Genomic DNA, 26,295 nt, shown 5'->3' on the forward strand with positions numbered 1-26,295 from the left:
GTGACACGGCAACAGTGCTGCATGGGGAGGGGCGGTGGTCGCTACCCCTGTGGTGAGCACAGCATGCCGTATAGATGTGTTGAATCAGTAAGTTGTACACGAGCAACTAATGTAACACTGTGTCAACTATATGCTTCGATAAACAAAACAAAAAGCATGCTATGGAATAACTTTTTTTCCGAATAAAAATACTTGGATTTGCATCAGAAAAAGGCAGTTAATCAAGATTTCCCCCTTTCTCTCTTGCTATCATGCCCACTAAATCGTTTGCAACTTAATACATGACTTATTTCTGATTTTTTGTCCCTTGATTTAAGCCCCTTTCTTCGGACCCAGCATTTAGGTTTATGCGACACTCCTTCTTTTCCTTTGAGTTCATCTTGATTACTACTGTTAGAATGAACTATTTAAAATTTAAAACTGACAGCGTTGCTACCTTACTGTAGACATTCAGTGCCATCCATCACCTATAGTCCAAAGACCACACTTCCTAGAATAGCATGCAAGAACCATGCTTACAGCAACTATCTCTGTAGAGGCATCTTCTATCATTCTTCCCTGATTTCACTCCAGTGGATACAAACTTATTTGTGGTTTTCTGCAAACCTGATACTGTTTCATACTTCAGTGGATTTGTTTTTTATATATTTGCCAAGAATGCTCTTCTATTTTTCTTTAGCTAACTCCTATTCTTCTGGACTAGATATAGCTTCCAAACTCTAAACCCCCTTCCTGATTCTCCCTGGGATGGAATGACCAATATTTCATTTTTCAGTCATAACAACTTCTATCTGCCTGTTTATAAAACAGTTTGTTCATCAGTATATATTGTTTGGTTTGATGTTTTATGTTTTTGAAAGACAGGAACAGTCTTATTATTTGGAGAGCCTCAGAAAGTCATGTGGTACCAGGAAAATAGATGGCAAAATAAATAAAAAAATAAATAAAGGTCTGTTGATTTACCAAGACATTTTTCTACAACTTAGCATTTTTTTGCTTGTTGACTTCTGCTCTTCTTTCAAATATTTTGCTCTCACATATGTTTCACAAAGAGAATTTCCTTTTGAAAATTTACCTGTATTCACAGCTGTGGGAAAGACTACTATACTCTAACTCATGACAAAGTTATACCTTAACACTGATTTCAATAAGGTAGATTCTATGTTGGAACTTGAATTTGAAGATATTAATTCAGCCCTCCAGCTCTCTCGTTTCTTCATTTTTTTTGGATGAAGAAATTGTACTAGACAAGCATCAAAGTTCTGAGAAGTTCTAAGGGTTTGTTAGCTGCTATTTGGGAAAAAAAAGTCTTCTAGAAACTTACAAGCTAATAGGCTGACTGGATATCAGTAGCTCTTTTTCCTAAAGAGCTAAAATACAGGCATCCGGTCCCGGGAGATAGAAGTGGAGAGCCAGGCTGAGCAACTGACTGATTTCCCATTTTCTTTTTTTTTTTTTTAACGTTTATTTATTTTTGAGACAGAGAGAGACAGAGCATGAACAGGGGAGGGTCAGAGAGAGAGGGAGACACAGAATCTGAAACAGGCTCCAGGCTCTGAGCTGTCAGCACAGAGCCCGACGCGGGGCTCGAACCCACGGACGGTGAGATCATTACCTGAGCCGAAGTTGGACGCTTAACCGACCAAGCCACCCAGGCGCCCCTGATTTCCCATTTTCTATGAACGTGACTGTAACCATGACTCCATGGTAAGAAGGCATACTGTGGGACACTTTGCTTTCCTTTTATCTTCCATTTTGAGTTATGACCGAAATCATATAAAATAATATAAGAATAATATATTTTTACTGAATGAAACCATATCAAGAGCTTCACTTTAGTAGAAATAATATATTTGGCTCCTTGGGAAAATCACAAGGTAAAATCTAAAACTAATGAGGTCTATTTCCCAAACTAAAGCAGTTTCAGTCAGTAATTTATGAGCCACCATGACACGTTTTCTCTTGTGACCAATTCATAATTTGGCTCTGCTGCAATCTATTAGAGATAAAAACAATTTCCTAGGGTTTTAATTCTTCCTGCATATTCTAATTGCTTCCAGCTGTAGCCAAGCTGATTCTGGATGAACCTTCACACAGCATTAAAAGGAAAAATAAGAGATCCAATTGTATCCAATTTAAGAATATAATCTGGGTGCCAAAATATATTTTATCAGGCTCACACAAAACCTCACAGCAACCCTCTCAACCATCTTGAAAGTAGCTGATGAACCAGAGAAAATACGGGAACACATTCTCCTTCCCACCTTTTATAGTTTCAAGTGTTATTTGTCATCATGTGGTTTTGTATGGCAGTAATGATGCTGTACTTCCTTTCCAAGCAGAAATGCATGAAGCGGCTTACTTTAGGGTACCAAGAATCCGTGTTTCATTCATAGGTGAGCGTTCAGATTTAACAGAGCACAAGGTGTCTTCCATAAGTTGCCATAAGTGGTCCATATCAAATGGATCAGAGATAATGCAGTCACATCCACATTTTAGACTACAGATGCCTTCTCAACCTCTTCTACTGCTGTGGGACTTTACTTCTGGTGTGAGCATGCGTGCATGCGTGGTGCTTGTGTGTGTGTGTGTGTGTGTGTGTGTGTGTGCATGCGTGTGTGTGTTGGGTGTAAAATCTCCAGAAACAGGGAATCCCTTTGATGGGAATGTGGGCAGGAAGTAAAAGAGAAGTATTAACACGAGCATATGACAGCTTCCATAGAACCTTGCTTGTTGTTAAGTCATCACTACTGAGGCAGAACAACATATCAGTTTCCTACAGCTGCTTTAACGACCACTAACTTGATGACTGAAGATAAATGTATTCTATCACAGCTCCGAAAACCACAAGTAGAAAATCAAGGTGTTGGCAGGGCCACGCTCCCTCTCAAGACTCTAGGGAAGGATCTCTTGCGTCTCCCGGCTTCCAGGGTCTCCTGGTGTCCCTGAGCTTGTGACTGAAAAATTCCAGTCTATGTTTCCATCTTCTCATGACCTTCTCCTCTGTCCCATACCTTCTCTCCTGTCTCTTGTAAGGGCATTTGCTAGTGGATTTAGGACCCATGAGGATAATCCAGGATAATTTCACCTCAAAATCATTGAACTTATTTACAAAGACCCTTTGTTACAAGTAGGGTCCCATTCACAGTTTCCAGGGATTAGGATGTGGACATATGTTTTTTGTGTAGGACTACCTTCCAGTCCACTACTAATTAGGCTGGGTCAGCAAGTATATAGCTAACAGGGAATATTACCCAATTCTTTGGATCTGGCAACCAGTTCCCTATGAGTGTCCTTATGTGAGAGAGGCCTAGGAGCGTGTCCTGATTTCTCAGGAAAATCTTAATTAAGAAAATATGGAATTGGTTTCTGCTTCTCTTCAAACTGTCGAATGAAGAGAAATGACATACAAAGGAAATATGCTCGGGCGGAATCATCCTGCGATTCTCTTCCACGTGGTCTGAAGAATCCCATAAGGAACTGAGAAGGTCATAAATTAATGCATTTTAATCCTTAGTGTGAAGTTGACATACAGATCTTTACCAAGTTCTACAAAACTTTATCGCGCGCCTACTGTATACTAGCTACTCTTTAGCATACTTTAATCTGTCACAAACACAGAGAAGCCATTGTGTTGTACACCAGATAAGGATGTGATAACTCGGGTGTGCAAATTCCCAGCTCCCTGGTTACATACAGAGAGAATATGGTGCGTGGTGGAAAAGCCAAAATAAAGTTGAAAAAAAACGAGGCAAATGTAAAATTCTAAACAGGTTTGCAAAAGCCATATTGTACTAAATGGAAGTACTGTATTCTTGAATGGCTCTGGATGTTTGAAAATTGAATGTCAGAGGTGTGCCTACTCTCTCTTTAGAACAGGTCTTGCTCACAGTGTGCTTTAAATAAAGATTGGATAACAGCATTAATATGGTTAGGGACCAATACACAGAACTTAATATTAGAATATAATATTGTGTTCTCATTCTGCGGTATGGAAAAACAAAGAATGCTTTGATTAATATATACACTTTGTCTTGCCATAGCTGTTAGAGAAGGATGATTTTCAGCATTTATGGAAGCTGTGATGATATAAAGTGCTTCCAAACAAGACTCATTCACATTACAAATTTTCATTAGAATCATACGTAGCTTTACGGACTTCAAGCTATATTACAAAGCTGTAATCATCAAGACAATATGGTACTGCCACAAAAACAGACACTCAGATCAATAGAACAGAATAGAGAACCCAGAAATGGACGCAGTAACGTATGGCCAACTAATCTTTGACAAAGCAGGAAAGAATATCCAATGGAATAAAGACAGTCTCTTCAGCAAGTGGTGCTGGGAAAACTGGACAGTGACATGCAGAAGAATGAACCTGGACCACTTTCTTACACCATACACAAAAATAAACTCAAAATGGATGTAAGACCTCAATGTAAGACAGGAGACCATCAAAATTCTCAAGGAGAAAGCAGGCAAAAACCTCTCTGATCTTGGCTGCAGCAACTTCTTACTCAACACATCTCTGGAGACAAGGGAAACAAAAGCAAAAATGAACTACTGGGACCTAATCAAAATAAAAAGCTTCTGCACAGTGAAGGAAACAATCACCAAAACTGAAAGGCAACCGACAGAATGGGAGAAGATATTTGCAAACGACGTATCAGATAAAGGGTTAGTATCCAAAATCTATAAAAAACTTACCAAACTCAACACCCAAGAAACAAATAATCCCGTGAAGAAATGGGCAAAAGACATGAATAGACACTTCTCCAAAGAAGACATCCAGATGGCCAACTGACATGAAAAAATGCTCAACATCACTCATCAGGGAAATACAAATCAAAACCACAAGGAGATACCACCTCACACCTGTCAGAATGGCTAATCTTAACAACTCAGGCAACAATAGAGGTTGGCAAGGATGTGGAGAAAGAGGATCTCTTTTGCACTGCTGGTGGGAATGCAAACTGGTGCAGTCACTCTGGAAAACAGTATGGAGGTTCCTCAAAAAATTAAAAAGAGGACAAGCTTATGACCCAGCAATTGCACTACTAGGTATTTATCCAAGGGATACAGGTGTGCTGTTTCAAAGGGACACATGCACCCCCATGTTTATAGCAGCACTATCAACAATAGCCAAAGCATGGAAAGAGCCCAAATGTCCATCGATAGATGAATGGATAAATAAGATGTGGTGTATATATACAATGGAGTATTACTCAGCAATCAAAAAGAATGAAATCTTGCCATTTGCAACTATGTGGATGGAAATGGAGGGTATTATGCTAAGCGAAATTAGTCAGAGAAAGACAAAAATCATATGACTTCACTCATATGGGGACTTTAAGAGACAAAACAGATGGACATAAGGGAAGGGAAGCAAAAATAATATAAAAACAGGGAGGGGGACAAAACAGAAGAGACTCTAAAATATGGAGAACAAACAGAGGATTACTGGAGGCGTTGTGGGAGGGGGGATGGGCTAAATGGGTAAGGGGCATTAAGGAATCTACTCCTGAAATCATTTTTGCACCATATGCTAACTACCTTGGATGTAAATTTAAAAAAGTAAATTAAAAACAAAAAACAAGAAAAAAAACAAAGCAAAACAAAAAAGAATGATACATAGCTTTAGGTAATTTTTTTTTATTTGAGCTTGAATGATATGTACATAAAAGTTGACATTTTCTAGAGAGGAGGAAATGCTCAGAACAAAGGTTGATGTATATATATATTTTTCATTTTTGCTTTTTCTCTGTTCCTTGCACTCTTTTTTCTGATTTAAAGTCATGGCAATCTCCCACCTTGCTGACATGTCAAACAAAAGAACACAGGAATTTTCCAGTAAATGCTTTAGCTGTCTCTTAAATTCTTCGTTCAACACTAGGCTCTTCCCTTCTGCGCGTTTAATCAAGTTTGTAAGGCAATTAACTCTCCTAATCTCTGCAACCATAAGTGTAAGTGTTCTGACTTTAAATCATACTTCTTTGTCAATGGACTTGCTGTTTCTTCATTTCCTGTGCACTAACATCAGATTCGGTCTTCATCAAAAGCTAGTTTTATTTCAGAAGTAATTTCAAAGTCAACCAGCATCATAACACCACAGCTTGACTTCCGCTTCCCTTTCTTCTCGAAAGGGTCTGAAAACCACAAGTGGTAATGTCTGTTGCTTATATTTAAGTCAAGTGATGTCCAGGAAGCAGACTGAATAAATTCCCATAATGCCAGGATGCGGACGAGAGTTTATTTGTTGGCCCCAGTGTCTCTTGCTCAAGAGTTGCAGAAGTAGGTTTCTATACTGAGTACTTCCCCAGTGACTTTATCGGGCCATCTTCATATCATTTCCCTGCACTAGGGACCCTGCATGGCTTTTCTACTGGAGTGTCCTTTTCCTTTTTCACAAGAAAAATAAGTCCCGATATTTCGACTCTGTGAAGAGCCTTAGCCAGATCACCGAATAATGATAAGTGAATAAGCAGAAACATACTTTGTGTTTTTGGAAACATGTTTATATCTTAAAATAAACTAAAAAAAATTGCATGATTTTCTATTTCCATATGGCTCATTGGAATCTCAATATTTCCCATTGTCTGATAGAGAATGAACTTCCTTAGTTCTTATTAAGTTTCAAAGCTATTTCTGGATCTCAGTTATAATGCACAGACTGAACCATTCACATTCTTTCTGAGACTTGAGTTGGCTCAAGGCCAAGGAATTTAGAGGAATTTCCATGAATCTTATTTTAGTTCTATCTTTATAGAAGGCCATGAAGTATCTTCATAGAATATCTGTTAAGCAATAGTTAGATAAGATCATTGCTTTTACTTCAACGACTCTCTAAAGGAAAGTACACATTTAAAAAAAAAAAAACACCTTTGTGACTAGTTAAGATCACAGGCTCTGGACTCCTACCGTCCTGAGTTCAAATTCTAGTTTCACCAAATTGGTAGTAGTGTGACTTTAATAAGCCTTTATCGCTTTGCCCACAGCTTAATTTTTTCATTTCTACCATTAAGCTCTGGAAGTTCACAATCTCAAAGGATTACTTCAACAATTAAATGAGATAACATCTATGGAACCCTTAGGTAAAATACCTAGTCCAGTGCACACATAAATATTGTTGTTAAAACCTGCCAACAAGAATAAATCATATAAGAATAATATTTGGAGAAAACATCTCTTCAGTCTTCACAAAAAGGTAACCAATAATAACAGACCAAGAAATGAAGGTACAATTGCTAACAAGTATAAACACAAAACTTCTGTTCAGTGAGAAGGATCCTGCCAGCAACTTCTTTAAAAAAGCACTTTGGCTCAGCTATTGTCTTTTTATTATAAATATTGTTTATTTGACTTTTAAAACGAGCACAATGTTGAGACATTTTAGAACAGAACTAGCAGATCTGGGTGAGGTGAAAATGACTTTAATAACTAATTGTTTCAAAACCTAACAAGGAAATACCTACCATTTTGCTAATATTTCTCCAAATGTGGTTTTGACATAACTTTTCTGCCCACTGTCTTCTAATTAGGTTATTCTGGGCAGACAGTTAGCATATAATAAATGTGTACTCTGTTAATTGACTATTTGTGAGAGTACCTGAACAAACGCAAAGGACTTAAAAGAAAAAGTAATCAGCTGCTTCTGGGGTGTTTCATGGCCCTAAAGTTGAAATATTAATTAATACTTTAAAAAGCTACACTTTATTTTTCCTCCTATGAATGTACAGAGGCCATACAACTTTGGGAGTATACAAAATGCTTTTCAGCAATAGTTTCATTTTGTTCATAAAGATGTGCCTGTCACACTTGATGAAACTTGCCAGTGAATGCATTATCATCAATTTTATTAGGTTTCTTGCAATGCATCATTCTAGAGGTAAGCTCCAGTTTCTCAGAGAATAAAAGGAAGGCATGTGACCCACTGGCCTAAAATTAATTATGTGAATGTCAGAAAGCAGGGTTTAAATGTCTAGCATTTGTAAAACCGACTAGGGGATACATTAAATTATCAGAATAATTCTGAAAGTCATAAAGAAATCTCAAAAAGTGTCATATTCCTACCTTGAAACAGGTCATGCCATGTAATGTGTAATATGATATTTACATAACTTTCTTACAGGTTTTGGGGCTAGATCTGAGCAGAAAGATCCTGAGATGCACCTGTGTCAGTGCATGGCTGAAACAATGGATCCGTGTCTTATGCAAAGTTTAAAAGTAAGTTCTTATAAATCCTTATAAACCTATGCATCTAGGTAGAAAGTTTTGTGGCCAAGAACTTGTAAATATGTTTTACATAGGTAAACAGATTGATAGAGAAAATACTGACCAGATAACCAGATTATACTAGAAAATGTTGCTCGTATTCAGACGTACTTTCCTGAGATAAATTAATATGCCTTAGACGCATATGGAAATACATAAATATTAATTAATCAATCAGCCAATTAATGAATTAATGTATTTATGCTTGACTGGAGACATCAGTAAAGAAGTCACTTCCATTAAAATATGTATCTCTAGTTTAGAAAGGGCTGAAACAATGTTTGAGACACTGAAAGGAATTCTCACTTTCTCTTATTTTTTTTTAACTTAATTTATTTTGAGAGAGAGAGAAAGAGAGAATCCCAAGCAGGCACTGTCAGCACACAGACCCATTTGGGGCTCAAACTCACGAACCATGAGAACATGGCCTGAGCCAAAATCAAGAGTCAGACACATAAGTGACTGAGCCACCCAGGTGCCCTGAACTTTCTCTCATTTTGACATCTGGTCTGTGTCCAGAATCCAAAATGTATCTATGGCATCATCAGGATGATTTCAAGACTTAACCAGTCCCTAAGAAGTTGATCCATTGTCTCCCTTAATCCTTGAATCCAAAAGTAGTTATGACAGTCCACTAGGTTATGTATTATTTCATAGTAAGAGAGAACAAAGAAAATCACCCATTCCTCTGGCCTTCACTGTCATCCCAGAGAGTTCTCCGAATGGCAGATGGCTGTGGTGTCCACACCTCGGCACACACACTTCCCTTCTGCTCTTCACTGCACGCTTAACTTCACAGACGATTTACAGGATATTCAAAGGTAACTATGACTATTAGCATGTGTTGTTTTTGGTTTGTTTCTGTTTTTGCTTTTTCAAGCAAATTGAAGATCGAATCCCCACAGAACTGTGACTACTCTGGTTGTAGCAGGACATGCACACTAGTTATTATACTGTCTTCCTAGCAGTTTCCAGTTGCTACCTTGCAGTCCCATCTATTTGCGTTGTTGAGAGCAATTAGTGATAGAGCTTTATGGGACACTGCCAGAAAACAGACGTCACCAAGCCCGAAGGGAAACGTACATCCCTGTTGAGGTTTCCAGCTTGAAGATTTAGTTTAGCAAAATATTTCTTGCACAAATGCTAACTACAATTCAGAGTCATTTGAAAGACCATATAGATGTGCCTCTCTGCCAGGAAAATATTCCTCAAAAGAGACCAAGGCGGGGGGGTAGTTATACACTTGATTTCTATAAACATTTCCTCAAAAGCTACTTAATATGATAGGAAAGACTTGTCCAGATGGCTCTGTTTGGCTGACACGGTAACTCTTCCAATAACTATAAACGTGAGATGATGATTCATTACTACCGCAATTGGGAAACTTAGTTTCCTTAAAATGGAATCCCATTCAAAAACAAATTAAGCCCAATGAATGCTTAACTCATTCTCTCAAATCCAAGATCACTCTAGGGACTTGCAGGAAAGAAAATAAAGGTTTTGTAGTTACATTTTTCTGGAATGTCAACTTATGTAATAAGCTTTCCCACCCTGCCCCCTTACCTTTAATAGACTTTATTTTTTCGAGCAGTTTTAGGTTCACAGACAAATGGAGTGGGGGATACAGAAATGTCGCCTACACTCCTGCCCCAACACGGGTGCAGCCTCGAAAGCTGTCACCATCCTCCGTGGGAACACTGATGAAGATACACTGACATGTCACCGTCACCCCAAGTCCATCGTCTCCACTAGGGTCCTCCACTTGGGGGCGTACATTCTAAGGGTTTTGGCCAACGTATAATGGCATGTGTCTGCTAATGTAGCATCATACAGACTAGTTTCACTGCCTCCCAAATCCTGTGTTTCCCCTAGTAATCTGCTTTTGACAAGAATTTTCCTCCTAACCTTCAAGGTCTTGTTTTTGTTTTTGTGGTTTTTTTGTTTTATTTATTTTTTTTTTTGAGAGAGAGAGAAAGAGAGAGTGAGAGAGCATGAGCTGGGGAGGGGCAGAGGGAGAGAGAATTCAAATAAGGCTCTGCACCCACCAGCATGGAGCGCAACCCAGGGCTGGACCCCACAACCCTGGGATCATGACCTGAGCTAAAATCAAGAGTCAGATGTTTAATCAACTGAATCATTCAGACATACCTAAGTTTTTTGAAAGAGTCACAAACTTCTTTATTTTTCCAGGAATATAGTTATGAACAGGGTAATGTTTAGGATAATATTTAGGCCATATATATTCCAGACAGGGAATAGGAGAAACTAGCAATCCAGAAACATCATGAGGCACAGACCAAGAAAACTCCCAAGACAAGCTTGCTCTCTCTAGCCAGGACCAAGGAAATGCCTGACAAAACAGAAAACATTTAGACAACAGTCACCCTACTTCAAACAAACAATGTAGAGCTCCCCCACCCCCATATTCCTCCAGCAAAGGCCAAGTAGAAAACCCAGACTTGTACCCTGGCAGGGTCATGACCTAGACTTATGCGCTGGCAGGGTCACGACCGGCATCTCCATCCCCAGAGTGTTGAGGAAGGCAGCATGAGGAGCCTGGACTGTCACGCCTGCTGAGCCCCATCCCAAGATGGTGTTAGTGGAGAGCAGGTGGAAGTCTGACCTCAACCTCTACCTGAATCTAGTGAGCCTCTCCCATCACTTCCTGCATGGCGGTATCTCAGGAAACCTACTGAAACTGGGCCTTCACCAGCCATCAACAGCAATAAGGCTGCCATGTTGTTTTCCTGGCATTAAAAGCCATGCTGGGGATGGAAACAAGGTGCCCTCCCCTGACGGGTAGGTTGGGCACCTCCATGCCCACAGAGCAGTACTCAGAAGCAGCCCTCACCCCCAGGGTCCCTGGAGACCCATCCGGGGACCCAGACTTCCATTTCCCCGGGGCAAAAAGAAGACAACACACCTCTTCCACTGCTAAGTGTCAGAGGAGGCCTGCAAACACACAAGATTTAGATAAGGTCCATGGTCTCATAACACTGTACACAAAATGTCCGCATTTCAATCAGAAGTCACACATCACACCATGAACCAGACACACCTCCACTTAAATGACAAAGGACAATCAACAGATGCCAACATGAAGACAACATGGATGCTAGATCATCTGACAAGAAGTTAAAAGTGCCTGCCATAATGATGCCTCAATGAGCAAGCAGAAACATGACTGAAAGAGTTGGTGAAAATAAAAAGGAAATACCGAAATATGGAAACTGTGGAAAAACCAAAATTAATATAAAATGAAATGCCATCTACCATTTACAATACGTCAACAAAAATTAAACACTCAGGTGTAAATCCATTGAAACATGTAAAGGACCTATATGCTAACTTGTAAACTATGAAATAAATAAAAGGTCTAAATAAATGAAGAGACACGACACGTTCATGGATTGGAAGATTCACACACTTAAGATTTTACTTCTTACCAAACGTGTGTGTGTGTGTGTGTAACATAAACACATACATATATTTTATATAAATATGAAAGGAAATATGTAATTAACATGGAAACTATATTTTTGTATTATACATATTTTGTGCCATTCCTGTGAAAATTATAGGAAAAATTTTCATAGATGTAGACAAAATTTGTTTGGGAAGATAAACGAGAATAGCTAAAATAATTTTGAAAAAAGAGAAACAAGTGGAAGGAATAACTCTAAGAAGTTTCAAGGCATCCCACATAGCTATAATGACCTATCTGTGAAGTATTGGCCAAGGGGTAGACACACAGACGGATGAAATCGAGGTGACAACTCAGAAACAGACCTCATACCAGGTGACTCATTTCCTTACAAATGTGGAAAAGCAATTCAGTGGAGAAAGGAAGACCTTTGAGCCAAATGGTGCTGGAGCATTAGATATCCGTAGGCAAAATTTTTTAAAAATCATATAAACCAATATACAAACAAACAATAAACCTTTACCAAACTTCACAACTTATACAAAAATTCACTCAAAATTCATCGTAAGCTTAACTGTAAAATTCAGAACTGTGTAACGTTTAGATTACAACATTGGATGGGGTGTCCGGGTAGCTCAGTCGGTTGAGCGTTTGACTTCGGCTCAGGTCATGACTTCACAGTTTGTGGGTTCGGGCCCTGCGTCAGGCTCTGTGCTGACAGCTCAGAGCCTGGAGCCTGCTTTGTATTCTGTGCCCCCCTCTCTCTCTGTCCCTCCCCTGCTCGCACTGTCTCTCTCTCTCTCTCTCTCAGTAAATAAATAAATAAATAAATAAATAAATAAATAAATAAATAAATAAAACATTAAAAAAATTTAGATTACAACGTCAGAGAAAATCTTTTGAGATATAGAGTTTGGTGATGGTTTCTTAGACAAAAACTCAAACACATGGTCCATAGGCAAGAACATGCTAAAAAGAACTATATCAAAATTAAAACAAAAATGTATTCTGCAAAAGACTGTTCAAGAGGAAAAAAATATAAGTTATAGATTCTGAGAAAATAGTTGCAAACCATGCATCTGTCAAAGGACCCATATCTAGAATAAATAAAAAAATTCTATAAATTCTACAGTAAAAAACCACAAGTAATCCAATTAGAAAATGGCAAAAATAATAAAGAGATATTTCTATAAAGAGAATATTCAGGTGGAGATTAAGCATATAATACAAATATTCAACATCACTGGCCATTAGGGAAATGCAGTTAAAGACCACCGTGAGATATCTTTACATACCTATAAGGGTTGCTAAAATTAAAAAAATATGGACAACACAAAAACTACCAAGTTTTTCCAGCAAGGATGTGGAAAAACAGAGTCATACGTAGCTGCTGGGAATATAAAATGGAAGAGCCAGCCTGGAAAATATTGACATTTTCTTTAAAAAGCAAGCATACACTTACCACAGAATCCAGCAGCCTGCACCCGTGGACATTTATTCAAGAAAAATGAAAACTATGTCTACACAGAAACCTGTGCCTGGATGTGCCTAAGAGCTTATCTGTAAGAGCCAAAAAAGTGAAAGCACATACATATTCCTCAAAAGGTAAAGTTTTACGAGCAGTTGTAGATCCATACCATGGACTCATCCTCAGCAATAAAAAGGGACAGACCATTGATATGTGCACCAATTTGGATGACTCTCAAAAGCATTGTGAGGAGAGAAAAGTAGCCAGTGTTAAAAGATCATATACTGTGTGTATCCACTTCCACAATACCCTTGAAATGATAAAATTATAAACGCGTTGAGCAGATTAGTGTTTATCAGGGTTTAGGAAGAGTGGGTGTAAGGGGGTGAAGGTATAACTTGAAAAGGGTATCTTGAGGGAGCTCTGTGCAGTGACCGACTCATTCTGTACCTTGAATGCTGTGACAGGTGGAATCGATGTATGTCATGAACTGACACGGAATGATACACTGTGCTGATGTCGATCTCCTGACCTTGACACTGCACGATAATCATGTCAGACGTAACCACGGGGAGACACTGGGGGACGAGTACGGGGGGTCTCTCCATACTATCTGTTCAACTTCGTGTGAGTCCATAATTATTTCAAAATCAAAAGTTTTTTTTTTATGTTTAAATTTCTTCTGTAAAATAAAAGTGGTCAGGAAGCACTGCATACAGCAGTTCAGCTTCAAGAATCACACAATATATTAGTATATGAAAGTTCCCAATGAGTTTAGTAAAGAAAAGCATATTGGATTAATTTCACCATTCCTAAATTTAAAAATGTTTAAATGCGTAATTTAATTTTTTTTTTTTTTGAGAGAGAGAGAGTTCGAGCAGTGGAGGGGCAGAGAGAGGAAGAGAGAGAGTCCCAAGCAGGTTCCACGCTGTCAGCACAGAGCCTGACTCAGGGCTGGAACTCACGAACTGTGAGTTCATGGCCTGAGCCGAGACCAAGAGTCAGATGCTTAAGTGACTGAGCCACCCAGGCTCAGGGGTTCACCATTCCCAAATTTGAAATCAAAGAACACAACCTGGGGGGCACCTGGGTGGCTCAGTCAGGTAAGTTTCCACTATTGGTTTTGGCTCAGGTCATGATCTCAGGGTTCATGAGTTGGAGCCCAGTGTTGGGCTCTGCACTGACAGCACGGAGCCCTGCTTGGGGTTCTCTCTCCCTCTCTCCCTGCCCCCCTTCCCCACTCATCCACACAGGACACATGTGTGCTCTCTAAATAAATAAATAAATAAACAAATAAAACAAAGAACACAGCTGGGGCATTTCTTCTGTAAGGAGAAAATGGTGGATACCATATATACACATGATGGAAACAAAATCTGGCTAGCCAGAAGCTGGTTCTAGAACGATGTGTAGGGAAATCATACAAACCTAAGAAATACTGCTATCTGCTCATTTAGCCAACAGAATTGAATGGAGAAGGATGAAAAAAAAGTTTTAAAGTATTTTCTTTAAATTTAGAACAGACACTAAGTGAAAACAGACACTTAAAAGGATTTTGAACCTGGACTTAAAAAGAAAATGGTAGAAGCTTTTGAAGAACATGCAAAGATAAATAAATGTGCTGTAGCTATATCCACAGAACAGTCAATTATGTCATCCTGTTTTCAGGGAGGGAGGGTCAGCAGTATTCTTGATAATACACAGTACTTGCTAAACAAATTTGTTTTCTATCTTGCCATTTTTGTGATGAAATAATTTCTGGTTCTTATGAGTCCTCATTTTTATTTTCTATATAAAAAGCATAGGAGATTTTCTTCCATGGTTTTCGAAGCCACTTTGTTTACAGTGGCTTCCGTTTAGACAAAAAGCCTACGTTTAAAATTTTACATTTTCTTACATACAAAGGAGTTTTCCGCTGCATAACCATGTATAATTTCACAAAATTTACTTTAAAAGTTTGAAGTTGGGGCACCTGGGTGGCTCAGTCAGTTAAGCGTTTGACTTTGGCTAAGGTCATGATCTCACAGTTCATGGGTTTGAGCCCTGCATCGGGTTCTGTGCTGACAGCTCAGAGCCTGGAACCTGCTTCAGATTCTGTGTCTCCCTCTCTCTCTCTGCTCCTCCCCTGCTCCCACTCTGTCTCTCTCTCTCTCTCTCTCTCAAAAATAAAATAAAAATTAAAAATTTTTTTTTAAAAATTTGAAGTCAAAATATTCTTGAAATTTGTGGACAATTAAAAATTTCAAGATAGCTACTGTCTAAAATTAAAATATCTCATCTCTTAATAACTGGGAGATGCTTTTAAAACATATCTTAAAGAATTGGTATGAAGTCAAAATCACTATAAAGAAAATATATAGCCATTAGATATAATACTCTAGAAAATATGAATTATTATTTTTTAATCCTAATTAAAAAAATTAACTATATTTTACAGAATTTTTTTAGCTTCATAATATAATTGAACAGAAAGTAGGATTCCCATATACCCCTTGCCCCAAACACACATAGCCTACCATCTATGAATATCCTGCAGGAAAGTGGTACATTCATTGCAATAAACCTACATTGACTCATCATTATTGCCCCAAGTCCACAGTCTTGGTGTTGCACATGCTATGATTTTTCACAAATGGGGGACATGTATCTATCATGAGAATACCATAAACAATGATTCACTGCCCTAAAATCCTCTGATCTCTGTGTACCCACCCCTCTTTATTCCCTAACTCCTACAAACCACTGATTATTTTATTGTCACGGTAGTATTTACTTTTCCCAGAATGTTACAGTGTTGGAATCACATACTAGATAGCCTTTCAGGTTGTCTTTTTTCATGTAGGAATATGCATTCAAGGCTCCTTCAGGTATGTTTATGGCTTGGTGGCTCATTTCTTTTTAGTGATGAACAACAGTCCGTTGTGTAAATGTACCACTGTTTGTTGGACCATTCACCTAGTGAAAGACATCTCTGCTCTAAGTTTGGTCATGATTAAAGCTACTATAAATATCTCTGCACAGGTCTTTACGTGGACATAAGTTTTCTTTTTTAAAAATAGTTTATTGGTATAATTGATACCAAAAATCAATATTTTGTACATGTAAAGGTATACAACCTGATGTTTTGATATATGTAACAACCTGATGTTTTGGGTTATGTATACACCATAAAGTGATCATCACAATGAAGCTAATGTACCCATCATTTCATATAGTTACTGTGTGAGGGTGAGTGCGTGTGAGATAAAAACACGGAAGACCTATGTTCTTAGTAAATTTCAAGCATACAAAACAGTATTTGTTTCTTATGGTCACTACACCATATATTAGCTCTCTGGTACTTATTCATCTTCTATAATAGAAACTCTGCAGTTTTACACATATTTTCAAACCCTCTGGGTAAATGCCAAGGGACACTATTGCTGATCATGAGATAAGAAGGTTATTTTTGTAAGAAACTGACGGTCTGTCTCCCAAAGAGGCTGTATCATTTTGCATTTCCGGCAGCAGGGAACCCAAGCTTCCGTAGCTCCACATCTGAGCCTGCATTTCCTGTTTTCAGCATTCTAACAGGTGTGGTGTTGTTTTAATTTGCAATTCCCTAATGACACAGGATGTTGAGCATCTTTTCATATGCTTCTGTGTCATGTGCATACCTTCCTGATGAATTGCCTGTTAAGGTCTTTGGCCCATTTTTTAACTAGATTGCCTACTCATTTGCTTACTGTTGAATTTTAAGAGTGCTTCCTGTATTTTAGATAACACTCCTTTATCACATGATCTTGGCAAATATTTCCCCCCAGTCTGTGGCTTGTCTTCTCATTCTCCAACCACTAATGCGTTTTCATAAATATTTCCTTGATTAAAAATAAATTTGGAAGACTAACGTTTAAAGCAGAGGTCTTCCTAAGTCAAACAAAAATATTATAAATTTCATGGTGTGGTATTTTCATATTGGGTTCAGACGAAAACTTCATTTAACAAACAAACAATGAGAAGCCTTGGTGTTTCATTGTCTGTGACTCATTCCTTTTCCTTCTCTCTTGTTTACCTTTTTTCCTCTTATTAAAAAAAGACACCTCTCTCTCTATATGTAGATAGATAGATGATAGATAGATAGATGATAGATAGATAGATAGAAACACATATCATATATATTCAGTTAAATTTAGTTATTTTGTGGCTTTGGCTATCTGTCTTTAAATTTTGAAAATACTAAACCAATAATCTGAGCACTATTTAGTTAGTTTTCTTTTTCACTAAACTTCTACTCGTAGGAAGTTGTATGTCTGCTCTAAATTTTCTATTCCGTTAATTTTTATAGTAGTATGATAATCTTTGATTACTGCAGTTATCTAATATTTTTTGATAGTTTAATTTAAACTCTCCCATCATTTTTTTCTCACTTTTCAATGTTTTTTTCTTCTGGATGAACTCCAGATTCACTTTATTTGATAACTCTAAGATTAACGTGGGACAGCACCATAATTGTGGCAATTTTACACATTAATTTGGGAGTACATCTTACTGCATTTACATTTCTTGAAACATTATAGATAAGCCTATCTTTTCAAACATTTTTAAAAATTTTATATATAGAGAGAGAGTGGAGCAGTAAAGAGGGACAGAGGGAGGGAGAGAGAGAGAGAGGCAGAGAGACAGAGGGGGAGACAGAGAGAGACAGAGACAGAGAGAGACAGAGAGGGAGAGGGAGAGGGAGAGGGAGAGGGAGAGGGAGAGGGAGAGAATCTCAAACAGGCTCCACGCTCACTGTGGAGCCTGGCACAGACCTCAATGCCACAACCCCAGGATCACAACCTGAGCCAAAACCAAAATTCAGACGCCTAACCAGCTCAACCACCCAGGCAGGCACTCTAAGCCTACCTCTTATATATAAATGAAACTTGCATGTGCACACCCCTTAAAAATCCACAGGAACCCAAGACAAATTAATATCCGCACAAAAATTTATGTATGCATATTCACAAGTATTATGTATGCATATTCACAGTATTAATACAGTCAAAAAGTCAAAACAATCCAGATGTTATCAAGAGATGAATGGATAAGTAAAATGTGGTACAGTCATTAAATAATATTATTTAGCAAAAAGGGGGGGGGGAGGAACGGAGTAATGATACACCCTAATACACCAGGCATGAGACTAGAAAACATCATGCTAAGTCAAAGAAGCCTGTCACAGTGACCATAAACTGTATGATCCTACTTATGTGGAACACCCAGAAGGAGGAATTCTTCTGAGACAGAAAGTAAATTATCGATCGCTCGGGCCCAGGGATGCTCAGGGACATTGCAAGGGAACGCCACAAGTCCACTGTTTCTTTTAGTTTTGGTGTGATGGAAATGTTCTACACTTGACATGGTGACGGTTGCTCAACTTTGCGAATATACTGAGAACAGCTGAGTCATACACCTTAAATGGGTATGATGCATGCATGGTGTGTGGATTATACCCGATAAAGCTTGTTTAAAAAAAACAAAACAAAAAAAAAAACAGGAACTCAATGCGCCTGGGTGTAGTATTGTTACCTTTGCTCCTCTGCAGAGTGAGGTATTTGCTATTTATTACGTCCCGGAATGTTTTTATATAGGGTACAAAGTACCATGGTCTAAATGTTCTTATTATGTATGTTCTTTTATAAAATGTTCATAAAATGTTATATAACATGTTATATTATGGGGGCGCCTGGGTGGCTCAGTCGGTTCAGCGTCTGATTTCGGCTCAGGTCATGATCTCATGGCTCGGGAGTTCAAGCCCCGCGTCAGGCTCTGTGCTGACAGCTTGGAGCCTGGAGCCTGCTTCGGATTCTGTGCCTCCCTCTCTCTCTGCCCCTAACCCACTCGCATTCTGTCTCTGTCTCTCTCAAAAATAAGTAAACATTTAGAAACATTTTTTAAATGTTGTATTATGTATGTTCTTTTAAAACTTTCGTTTTGTTTCCTGAATATTATTTTGGATATTTTTCTGTATGTCCTCCTATAAAACTATAATTCATTCATTTTACCAATTATCTAAAGTAAGTTACTTATCCATTCAACTACTGTTGAATATATAGGTTATTTTCTTCCTCCCTCCCTCCCTTCCTCCCTTCCTCCCTCCCTCCCTGTCTCTCTTTCTTTCTGTATTACAGACAATGTTCCTGTAGACACAGTATTGATCACTTCCAGTAAGTAATCCAGCAAGTTCCCACTGCTTTTATTAAGGTCTTTATTGTTCTTTACCAATATTTTATAATAATCTGCTATAGATGCCATTCCTATAGATATTCTTTCTAGATATTACATACAGACTGTTGCTTTTGTGAATATGGTATTTTTTCCTTTTATACATTTAACTGGTTGTTAGTGGACTATAAATTGTTATTTGTTTAATATTCATTTCGTTAACTTCTTTTACAAAAGTTCTAAATAGTTTTCTTTGATCCTTTTACATTTTCTAAAATAGTAGAATGTCATCTTTCAATAGCTGCACCCCAATTTCTGTTACATAACTCATTGTGCTAACAAAGTGCTTCAGAATTATGGTATTAGAAAGACTTTGTCTTTTTCAATAACTATTTTTTCCCAACTAATGATGTAAGTGGGTACTAGTTCAAAATAGATGTTTTAAATCAGTATATAAATTATCTCCTATCAAAAGTTTATTAAAAGTCGCTTCATTTTTTTCTGGAATCTATACAGATTGATATGTCTTCCTCGTATTGCCTTTAAATAAGTTTTAAATATTTAAGTCAACATATTCTAAGAGAGTTTTTAAAATACTTGCTCAACAAAATTATTCAGAGGTTTTGATCATTTCCTTATAATTTCTTATTTATCCCCTAGTGAATGGCCACTAAATAATTTCACATACAACAGAGTTTGCAAATCCTTAGACCCTCCATCTGTCAGTTCTCAGTTAAGATTCTTTAATAGGTTACCACCTAACACCATTCTCCTTATCATGATTTTATTTATTTGAGTTTATTTATTTATTTTGAGAGAGACAGAGCACAAGTCGGGGAGGGGCAGAGAGAGAGAGAGAGAGAGAGAGAAAGACAGAGAATCCCAAGCAGGCTCCGCACTGACAACTTGGAGCCCAATGTGGGGCTCGAACTCATGAAACCATGAGTTCATGACCTGAGCTGAAACCAAGAGTCAGACGCTTAACTGACTGAGCCACCCAGGCACCCCCCGCCATCATGATTTTCTCTGTAGGAAATGTTTCATCATCCCCTCTTATCTACTTCTGATTCCTTAAGTATAACCTGGTAATGGCTCAACAACCCTGTGACAATAAGACACAATAACAGAAACCTTGAAGATTAAAATGATAATGTATTCTAATTGATCAATTTCTGATAGATACAAGGTTTGTAGTAGGACCCTGTGGGCAGGTTGTTGACCCCCAAGGGTGTCAGCCCAGGAGATGAGGGGAGCCACACTGAAGCCACACTGTCCTTGCCAGGCTGGATGTCATGGCCTTGAGGGAGCACTCTTCCTCATTTGCCAGAGGTACTACTATCTAAGAACAAAACTGGGCTACAGATTGGTGTCTGATCTTTATTTTTATCTTTGTATTTCATTAGAGGAGTGTCTGAAGGAGCCAGGAATATGCTTCTAGAACATCTGTTACTGGGGTGACATGTAATTTATCACCCAAATAGGGACACTTTAGCAAGCAAAAGGAAGAGTGTTTTTAATAATTACATGGGGGCAACAGAATTAAATTTAAACCTTTCTGAGTAAATCAGGACATCTGGTCAAGCAAGCTATTATATATTTGAGAACTCTCCTAATGAAAAGGAATAAAAAATGAGACGGAGATAGGTCAGCACCTGGCATTGCAGAGGTAATTAAAACAAATAAAAAGATGAATTGATATCTCAGGGAAGAGAATGTATGTTTATAAAAAAGGTCAAGAAGTAGTGAGCTCTCCACTTCTGAAAATGTCACTCAGTCGTTCTCTATATATTTCTCTTTCTACTTTTTCTCCCCACCTCTCCTCCTCCCACCCTTCATAGTCGTTATAAATATAGAGAGAGAGCTCAGAAAGAAAATAACCCATCTTCTGTTTCATTAGAAATAAATTCACGACAATGTTAAATACAAGTATGAGCCACCTGACTTATGGAATTTATCCTTGGAATACCTTTTGTGTTAACAAAAAGAATGGAGAAAAAAAAAGGCATTTCAGCACTATAAGATATATATTACTCCAAACCACGTTTATGTCAAAAATTAATTTTACCAAAATGGAAATCAATTTTTTTTTAATTTTGTTTTAATGTTTATTTATTTTTGACAGAGACAGGGGCAGAGAGAGAGGGAGGCACAGAATCTGAAGCAGGCTCCAGGCCCTGAGCAGTCAGCACAGAGCCCGACACGGGGCTCGAACCCACAAACCGTGAGATCATGACCTGAGCCAAAGTCAAATGCTCAACCGACTGAACCACCCAGGCTTCCTGAAATTGATTTTAAGTCAAATTTATTTTTAAATACATTAAGCAGGTCTTTGTGATTATTTTTTAAAAGAAGAGAAAAACATTTTCCTCTTCTTGCATTCAAGTTACCGTAGAGTTCCTTCCATTTGACTTCTTTGCCACACCGTGGCCCCTGAGCACCAGTATTGCAGCGAAACTCGTGGCCAATAATTTCCGATGCGTGATGAGTCCAAGCAACGGAAAGTGCTGGTCATCTGGTTACCTTCTTGGTCAATAATGTGAAACACTTGTTTTTAGTAATAACTGTTAGTCATTCACAGAGTTGCTGCTTGCTTGTCTCGGTTTTTTAATTCCTGTGAAATAGAATGATGATAGGAAAAGCTTTACGCGCCACTAAAAACTGCCTACACTTCGGTCTTTTTCTGGCAAAGAAATGCTGCCTACTTCCCCTGTCTTGTGATCTGTGACAGCTAGAGAGACCCAGTGGGTACAGACCAAGACAAAAATTAGAGTGTCACCTAGGGCTTTCAAGTGGGGAGTATCATTTGTGGTTTTAATACTTTAATGAGAATTACAAGCTTGTTATTAAAAATAATATCTCTAGAGGAGGAGTTGCTGCTGTGCAGAGCACTACTCTGCAAGACACTTTTTATTACAGAGAAAAGGCAGAGTCGAAACTGTGACGTTTAGCTGGAGGAACAAAGAAGTAATCTGCTTCGAGTGAGCTGGAGAAACTAACAGGGAAGAATTTCTTTTATTAACAAGTCATCAAATAATTAATGTCACACGTTGGTTCATTCAACACACATACATGAGTGCTAATGACACGCTAGCCTCAAACTTGCTCCCAAAATTTTAATCCAGTGAGCACTAGACAGGACCGTGATATATATTCTAGACCCCCCAGAAAAGAATGCATGACGGGCAGGATAGAAAATGATGTAAAGAGAGGAGAAGAGGTGTGCCTGGAAAATCTGGAGGTACAGTAACATTTCCCTTATCTGAAGATTAGAATTCCAGGAACTTAAAATGTAGTCACTAGGAATCAACAGAGAACAGGGGCGCCTGGTTGGGTGATTCAGTCTGTTAAGCATCCGACTTTGGCTCAGGTCATGATCTCACAGTTCGTGGGTTCAAGCCCCGCATCGGGCTCTGTGCTGACAGCTCAGAGCCTGGAGCCTACTTCAGATTCTGTGTCTCCCTCTCTCTGACCCTCTCCCATTCATGCTTTCCCTCTCTCTCTCTTCCTCTCTCTCTCTCTCTCAAAAATAAATTAAAAGTTTAAAAAAACATCAAGAGAGAACAGGAATTCTTATGGTAAATGACTCTTCCCCCACATAAATCTCTGTTAGACTAAGATTTGGAGAAAAAGGTTATCTGAATATTGGAAGTCTATATTTGAATAAAGGGGAAGAAAATGGGATTGAGTTTTCTGCATATTACAGTCCAGGCAATATGTTAAGTATGTTCAACTGCATGATCTAAGAGATTCAAAGCAGCAGCCAGGCAGACGATTCTCACTATGTTTACATATGAAATGAAAAGGCTCAGAGAACGTTAAGGGCAAAGCAAAGATGAAGTCAAAGCTGATGAAAATGACAGTACCATCAAGATTGGCCTCAAATGACTTCTCGTATTATAATAATCTGCAGTTGGTATAAAAAGAACCAGGTTTTACAAAAAGAAAAAAATATATACTGGGAAGACTGAGGAGAATATTAGAGATTGAATGTGTATCTTGCTTAAAAAAGTAAACAGTTTTAACCAATCCGGCTAGAGCAGGCTGCTTTTGAGACACCATGATCTTTGTTTCCACATAGAGTACATTTCTAAAAGAGAGTGCTGCATGTGGAGCCTGAGACTTGGTCCTACTTAGTATTTTTCTTATTTTTGGTAATTTTCTCAATGCTTGAATCAATGCTGACACCTTGGTCTTCAAAGGGAAAGAAGAAACATCAATTCTAAAGCTTATCTCACAGTCTTTTCTACGTTTTTTAACTTTCACACGTGGGCATCCACTGTGGTTTGGAGGTTAACTAAGTAATTTTGATACACGTTTTTTCCATATTACATTAAAATTATACTGTGATGTGTTTGTAGAATTTCAGTCGGACATACAACAGGAAAAGATTGGAAAAATCTAAATCGTTGCGTTTAGTGTTCTAGATGCCATCGCTTACCTAGGTAGCAGCAGTAAGAATATCAAAGAGGTGATGTTTGAATGTTACTTTTTTTCCTTCCTATCTGCTTTAAAAAAGAGAGACTATTTCTAAACCATGCCTTTTCTGTTAACACTTCATATTTTTCCTGATCTGTCCAGTACTGAGCTTCTAACATCCTTCTTACCCCTCCTCAGAATTAGTTTTACATTATGCCTATCAATTTGTCACTAGTGAGTGGCATATGTTGCTAGCATATTAATTTTAAATGTTTTCCTTTTCTTTAGGGTTAAGATTTCCCCCTGTGATCTATAGCACATCTTGTGGATTTTGCCCAAGGTCACATTGCAAATTTAGAAGCCAAACACTTGTAAGTGTTATTATTATATTATAGTTATAAGACGTAAACCGATTCATTTCTCGTATGTGCTGTGGAGACACAATTGAAATGAGAGGTTGATAGATACACAGCTACATTCCACTGGGTCCTGATTATAGGACCGTCAATTTTTTTCCCTTCTTGTTAGTTCTGCCAAGTATTTATGAAACTTATTGGAGTTCCTTCTGTTTGTTTCAGCTGCCATTTTTTTTCTATAACTAGAAAAATTTTAAAGCATCATAGAATTTTCATAAAATAATAAAATACAAGGCTCTAAACAGATTACAAGCTACATAAATGAGACATGAAAATCTAGGTCACTAATTTCAGTTAATATAAAATTAACATGGCTTACAGGCATCAGAATGCTTTTTAATACCCTGTCTTTAGCGACTCAAAAGCTTTACCTTTTTAGGTGATTCTCACATGAAATGTGTGGCAGACAGATGGCTAATTTAACTTACGAGGGAAGGAGACTGCAGGGAAATTAAAAGCTAACCTGACCCACTTGAAGAATCACTGGAAAAACAGTAACAAACGTGATGCCATTCTCTTTGTATTCTTTCTTTAAAAAAAAATTCTATGCATTGATGTTTATAGCACACGCATTCACTGCTTTCTGAATGTTCTGTTGGATTCTCTTACTGACTCCACCATCGAGGAGAACAGTACGTGTGTGATGATGCATGTTCATGTTTGGGAAGTTTCCAGTGTTTTGGTAAAGTTTTCTAATTTCGGACCTGCCGTCCAAATGTACTTTGCACTAATGTGCAGGTAGTATAACAGTCTTTACAGAACAAAATAAATAAATACAATTTTATCTTGATGTGCTTTTTGAAGCAAACACAAATACAGAAGATACAATGTGTGCATATAGAGGCAATGTAGACAGTATTTCTCTTTTGTTTGAAACTTCCACAGTGTCCAAATTTCCCATCATGAAATTGTCTTGTTTTAAGGAAATAAAAATCGTTTCACCATATTTTTTCCTTTTTTTTAGAATTCTCACTAGAAGTGATTTATTATAATCATCATAACTAGGAATGAATACACACACACGTACACACAATAAAATTTCAAAGTACTTTATATCTGGGGCATCTGGGTGCCTCAGTTAGGTAAGTGTCTGACTCTTGGTTTTGGCTCAGGTCACGATCTCACGGTTCACGGGTTCAAGCCCCGCAACCGGCTCTGCACTGTCAGTGCGAAACCTGCTTGGGATTCTGTCTCCCTCTCTCTTTGCCACTCCCCTGAGTTGTGTCTCTCAAAAAATAAATATGCAGTTTTTTTTAAATATGGAAGCATTGTATATCTACTTCTAAATTTTAGCATAAGTTTCTTTTACCATGAATCCCTCCATATTATTCTTTGTATGTCTCTTTTTAAATTCAACAAATCACACAATTCTATCAGACAACTTAGGAGTTCATTTACTACATTTAAGTAGAGATAGGAAGGACAGGTATTTGTGACTCAAAGGATTTAATTTCCTGACTTCTGAAAGTATTTCTGAGGAGAGAGGGACAAAATCCTGTAGCCAGACATGCTGCTAAATTGCCATCCAAACAGCCTTGAGACATGCCATCCCGACTGCTTTTTAAAGGAACATCCTGTTCAAACGATGATTATGTACCCCACATTCAACCTCATACAGGAAAAGGTTGGTCATGACTCATTTATTTCCTTGGAAAAATCTATCAATGTCTCAATTTGTGTTAAACTGAGATGAATAACGAATCACATTTGTAACACAAATGAGCACAGCAGCACAGGCTTTGAGATCAAATGGGTTAACTAATTTTTCCTCAAGAAAGTTTGATAGCCTTTCAGACTTCAATCTGCTTCCCACATCTACAGCATGAATCCTTATGTCCTCAGTTGGTTAGAGATGCATTCAAGAGTCTGCAAGAGGGTTGGGGCCACTGAAAATCATGGGTAATATTTAAGTCTTCATTCTCTTACTTTTTTTTTCCAACAAAATTTTTTTTTCACAGTTATTTATTTTTGAGAGACAGAGAGAGACAGAGCACAAGCAGGGGAGGGGCAGAGAGAGGAGACACAGAATCCGAAGCAGGCTCCCGGCTCTGAACTATCAGCACAGAGCCCGACACAGGGCTTAAACTCACAAATTGAGGGATCAAAACCTA

At 38.1% G+C, this 26,295-nt stretch overlaps 1 long non-coding RNA gene across 1 annotated transcript in view; it reads right to left on the reverse strand.

Moving 5' to 3' along the window:
- LOC109258468 (uncharacterized) overlaps positions 1 to 26,295 on the reverse strand; it is a 681,144-nt gene that overhangs the window by 61,720 nt on the left and 593,129 nt on the right. The gene's annotated exons all lie outside the window — the stretch shown is intronic.

Source organism: Panthera pardus, unplaced genomic scaffold (genome assembly GCF_024362965.1).
Source record: "Panthera pardus isolate Hobbes unplaced genomic scaffold, ASM2436296v1 HiC_scaffold_12, whole genome shotgun sequence".
NCBI lineage: Eukaryota > Metazoa > Chordata > Mammalia > Carnivora > Felidae > Panthera > Panthera pardus.